The 5,995-nt window shown below is 43.0% G+C and overlaps 1 protein-coding gene across 1 annotated transcript in view; it reads left to right on the top strand.

The window, feature by feature from the left end:
* The window catches only part of T265_00908 (hypothetical protein), a gene marked incomplete at both ends in the record, with an annotated part of 27,514 nt that extends 22,419 nt beyond the window's left edge, over positions 1–5,095 (top strand). Inside the window, one exon of the mRNA XM_009164803.1 lies at positions 4,594–5,095. The remainder of the gene's footprint in view (positions 1–4,593) is intronic.
* Between the last annotated feature and the right edge of the window lie 900 nt (positions 5,096–5,995).

The raw sequence follows: 5,995 nt of genomic DNA, 5'->3' as shown, positions 1-5,995 counted from the left end.
ATGGCTGACGAACTGTCCACATTCCTACATAACAGAGGAGTTTGTACCAGCCGAACGACTGCTTATGATCACTAGGGGAACGGGCAGGTCGAACATCTCAACGAGACACTTTGAAGCGCGATCCAGCTCGGACTTAAGACGAAAGACCTTCACATCTGTTACTGGGATTCGTCTCCGTCGGACGCCCTCTACTATATACGATCCCTTCTCTGTGCTTCCCCAAATGCCATTCCAGAACGTATGTTTCGGTTTGGATATCGGTCATCCTGTGGTCTATCTATACCGACCTGGCTAACTATACCAGAACCCATTTTGCGGAAGAGACTTGACTGTGCCTCAAAGTATGGACCAATCGTTGAGGAAGTCAAACTTATAAACTGCAATCCACATTACGCCCACATTCGTTTCTCAGGCGTTATCAAGGCATTATACCCATCCACCATCTCACACCTTGACTGCACATTCGTCAACAAGTTCACACGTACATCATTCACTTAATGCAATGACTCTTATACACCCCTTCTATCTGACTCGCACTCACATCCGCTCAGGAACGTCAAAGATAACGTCGATCATACTTCACTCTCACCCCCGAGTCCAGGGCGATGCACTGGCATCTCCAAATACGTATAACCTTAGCACCTCTAATTTAGCCAGGCTCCAGCAACGCACATGACCCTACATTTAAGACATTGAGAAGCCTGGTCACATTTTTCATTACCCCTTGGTAGATTTTTGCGGTCAACCTTCATTCAGTTCTCGTGTCTGAGGTACCCCTCTTTAAATACAATTCAGCGGCCCGCGTAAATGTCATGATTATTTTCGGTGTTCGGATAATCGTTTCGTTTTAACCAGGCTTTTGTCTTTAAGCTTACTTACCTCTATTCTTAGAAAAGTAAGGCGCTTTGCATTCTATGATGTTCTGTCTTGTGAGCGCACTCAATCAGCATCCAGACTTCATCCGTCATCATCATCATCATCAATGACACCAACATCAGTGTTGCCACTGATGCTTGGTAGACGGTGTTTCGGCATGCGTAGCACATGACCGAGCCATCGCAGTCGATGATGCTGGATGTTTTCCCGGATTGAGGTGCCTGCAGCACAACCAAATACCCGTTTTCTAATCGCCTCGTTACTGACACGCTGACGCCATCCACAACCAGCCACGCTTCTGAGGCATCGGTGGTCGAAAACCTGAAGACGCCTCACATCATCTACCCGAAGAGGCCATGTCTCGCACCCATACAACAACACAGCCTTTACTGTAGCCTGATACACACTACCCTTAAGATCCAGTGAGATGCCTTTTTGACGCCGCAAGTGACGCAAGTTAGCAAACGTGATTCTAGCCTTTGAGATTCTTGCACTGACTTCATCAGACACGCTTCCGTCAGAATACATACAACTACTGAGGTATGTAAGGTTTTCCACATCCATCTTGTGTCTACTGTGTATGGGCTGCCCTTAACGTAAAGTTCACAGAATCATGGACTACCGAGGTATGTAAGGTTTTCCACATCCATCTTGTGTCTACTGTGTATCGGCTGCCCTTAACGTAAAGTTCACCCTCAGAATCATGGGTACTGTCGTTTTGAGTACCATGAAATCGAAATGAACCTAAGCCTTGGAGTCTTGGTTTTGATAGTATAAACTACAGTAGGTCGTTTGAGTGCTTGTTGGAGCCGGAGTTGTTTTAGTCATGCGGGACGCATGTAGGCCCTTGAGGTTGTCGTATATGAACGAATAGCAATGTTCATCTGAAGCATCCCCTTGGCGAGTTGTCAGAGTGCGTTTTCTAACTAATTCGTAAACCGTTTTATGTCGTCCTTTCATTGGGACTCGTTTGACTTTACCGTGGGGACTATGGGTTGGTAGCTCAGAGCCCTCCATGACTTCGGTCTTGAACGCGTCATGCTACGGTCCAGCTGAACCTGCGCTGATTTTGTTACTGGTGTCGGTCATCTCGTGCCCGAACGAATTGTGACAATACATTGAATTTTGAAAAGTCGGAAAGCGGTTTCCCCGAAACAAACCTTGGGTCGAAAGGCCTGTGATTTGAAACAGCAGCATTTCCGTTCTGTAGAATAGTCATACCCCGTTTTCTTTCGCATCCAACCCCCTAAATCTTTCTACTTGTTGATTTTTGACACTACCCCTAGTACAACACCTACCGTCTGAACGACGGTAGCGAGACGACCCAAGTGGTTAGAGCGCGAATTTACTGACCGGAAGGTCCGTGGTTCGAACCCGACCTCTGTCTCTCGACTTCGCCTGTCTAGGCTTGGGCAACCTGGCGGTATCCTAGCCCTCGTGCACCCTTCGGGTGGCATGGCAGTTAGGCACCAAAAGGGTGGTTCAACTGAGCGACGGGTGACAGCAATGAAACTGAGCTCCCTTCCGTCGCCTGGTACGGTTTTAGTGTAACCCTGGAGTCTCCACTGTAGTGCCACAAGATTAGTCATCGTGCCAGGTTGGTTGGAACGGAGAGGACTCCTCAGACCAGTAGATTTTTCATGATCTTCATTACCTTATGGAGTTACTATTATCGATTCCAAGGCTAGGCTTTCCTAGCACAGACAAGTGCATTAGCACACAAGTACAATTCATAATCACACGTTTGAATCGAACCCAGCCCGAAACCGGCGTAGAAAGCCGAGGTTCCACAGCCATTCCGATGAGAAAACTGATTTTACTGACAAAAACGGACCAGTTTATACGTAGTTGCCGGTGCCCTTATATCAAATATTTTTGTCATGTGGCTTTTGCACCCGGAGAAATTCAAACAGTCTTACTTGGGACAAACCTAAGCGGCTAGAAGTTATTTTTTCTTGCCTAATTCTCTGGGTCAAACACTTGCATCACCGGTATATTCCATCGAAAAGAATAATCGTTCTATGGACGTGATACATTACTCATAGGGTTGATAAAGTTTGTTTGACAGCCCACACCCTTCTTGGCACTCATCAGGTAAACGCACTTTCCGAGTTCCCGTCAACCTTATGTTGTACTTGAACCCGAATCGCACGGAATTAGCGATTTATACATTCATTCAATTTGATTTTGACGGGGATACCTCGAACCCAGCTGAATCTCGCGTTTATGATATCCTTAAAACATAACGTTGACAATAACTCGGGGATTGCGCCTACTTGATGAGCCCCGGTCGTGGGCTGTCGAAGAGCTTTCAGCAACCTTGTGGGTAGTGCATTACATGTATACAATATATCCAGGTATACGGAATATTGTAGAAACTGAAACATGAAGCGACTTAGTGTAGCACATTCAGTTGCTTAAGAACATCATGAACGAGGAGTTCAGCTGGGTTCCAGGCGAGTCTTCCATCAGAGCCAAATTGGTATGCAAATGAGTGTATTTCGGTAATAATTGTTCTCCCCTAGGCCCTCCTACCCTTTTGCACCTCTCCATCGCTTTATTCGTTTTGAATGTACTTGGTTGGCATCATTTGATGATAATAAGAACTGCTGGGATTTCAATATACGGAGCTTCTTTCTCCGTCCGGGTCATGTATGGTTTTTTGAATGTCGTGAGATGAAATGCTCGTCAGTCGACAGAATACACTACTACATCAACTCTCAAAGAGCGAGTCCCTCCAGGAAGTCCACCATCAATTACGATCGGTCGTGTGTTCCCGATGGGTAGAGGTCAACTGTTCGATGAGACTTTCGGTAGCGATGCCAATGGGAACCGTGTCGCATGACTTCTGCATTAGATCAACGAACTTTGATTTCTATCCCGATATCTCAGCAGTTTCCATGATAGTTTTCTCCACTTCGTCTGAAGTTAACGCGCCACCCATTCGGTCCCTACCGTGATTTGCATTCAGTGGCGTAACTTGGTGAATTTCTACGGTGGTCGTCCACGCGCACCCCCACCCCCGCATCCACGTTAGTTTTTCTCTGTTCATACCGAAATCAACTACCAAACAGGATAAGCTATCGTTGTTCTCTGAAAACATTTGGAAACTCGAGTAGTTATCTTGTGTTGCGTCAACCCTGCTAACTTCAATCGATATATCAACTGTGAACCGTTCCAGCAGGCGGCTTTGTGTGTTCAGTTATCGGCTAAGTCGATTTTAGTGAAAAGCAGTCGGTTATTTTGACCGGTTAATGTCTCAGTACCACTTATGACACAAACTCTAAAGCAATCATTGACCAATAGGTCTGGATCAATGACATTGTGTGGCATTTCTTATTTGGTGATAACGTAACCGCCCCGGGTGATTCGATGCATTTCCTCGGAGCGATTGGATTGGATCAGAATAATCTCATCTCAGAGGTGAATCAGCTCACTTTATGGATGCTCTATCCTTAGTTTAGGTTCGGTATCCTGTTGAATGGTTGAGGGGGGCTTTGTGGTGCGCTGAGGTTCCAAGTGGGTCTACTTCACCAGAACACTTCAGAAGTGATCAATGGAAACCAATCTGCTACGCTGACCGAGATGTCTCTCACGCCCTGAGGAATTGATACCATTGTTTTTTTAACTCTTCAGTTTAACTACGCTCACTTCTGTGCGCTCCTGATTGTATTTCAATAGTCTAAGCTTTCTTTTATCGTGCTTATTCAGTTCCAGGCCGTTGGTGTAAGTTGCTTACCACCGGATGCGTCAGTTTCCGACTTGCCTGGAAGTGAAAGTTTCCACGATGTGGGTGCTTGGAATTCTCGGTGGTTAGCCAATACCGTTCCAGTACCCTCTAGCCTGTCTCTTGAATTCGGAGATGAGTTCGAGCAGGACCAACTTCGTGGTGAAACCGCATGCAATCCACTGCATGACTATCCCCACCGAGGTCGTCTCGGTCATTCTTCTCTTCATAATTTGGGTACTGCTGAAGATTTTGGTTTTCCACCGACCAGTACGACTTGTCCGAATATCGAACCTGCTGGCGATGGCGGTGGTGGAACTAACCGTGGACCCTCTCTGTCATCTGCGTCGTCATTGCCATCTCGGCGTGCTGCTTTCTTTTTTCCGTCATCTTCCGTAAAGTCACCTGACGACGAAGTTTGGAACCCCCTTCTCCACACCCAACATTTGGAGGAATTTTCCGACTGTCGCGGACGGACCCAATCTCACCCGTGTGAGTCCTCAGGCTAACAGTTTCCACAACAATACCGACGGGTTCCCATAGTTAGATCCGAACAGTAAGCTCGTTGTCACTCTCGGATGATGTGTTCCCACCTGAACGCGCAGAAAAACTGCAACGACGGCGTTCTCGTTCAAGTGAGTTGCAATCTCGACCAGACTGACATTTTTTTACCGAGTGACCAACTTTTGCCAGTCCTTATGTATTACATTATATTATATTATAGATATATTGTGTAATTTGTCTGTCCGTGGCTGTGGAAAGTCTTGTCAGTGTTGGAAAATACCACTGCATATGTTGGGCATCATATATACTTTGTCAATTTCAATTTATCATCAAGGACATAGGTCCCAGTCAGCTTCGCTCGTTAAGTGATCGGTCTAGGGCACGAGAGGTTAACACCGGAGGTCCCGTGTTAGTTTTCTACTACTCTGGAGTTTTGCACGCCGATATATCTTCCATTATATATATATATATATATATATATATATATATATATATATATATATATATATATATATATATATATATATATATATATATATATATATATATATATATATATATATATATATATATATATATATATATATATATATATATATATATATATATATATATATATATATATATATATATATATATATATATATATATATATATATATATATATATATATATATATATATATATATATATATATATATATATATATATATATATATATATATATATATATATATATATATATATATATATATATATATATATATATATATATATATATATATATATATATATATATATATATATATATATATATATATATATATATATATATATATATATATATATATATATATATATATATATATATATATATATATATATATA

Source organism: Opisthorchis viverrini, assembly GCF_000715545.1.
Source record: "Opisthorchis viverrini unplaced genomic scaffold opera_v5_9, whole genome shotgun sequence".
NCBI lineage: Eukaryota > Metazoa > Platyhelminthes > Trematoda > Opisthorchiida > Opisthorchiidae > Opisthorchis > Opisthorchis viverrini.
Note: the sequence above shows the minus strand (reverse complement) of the source record. Positions and strands in the feature narration are given on the sequence as shown.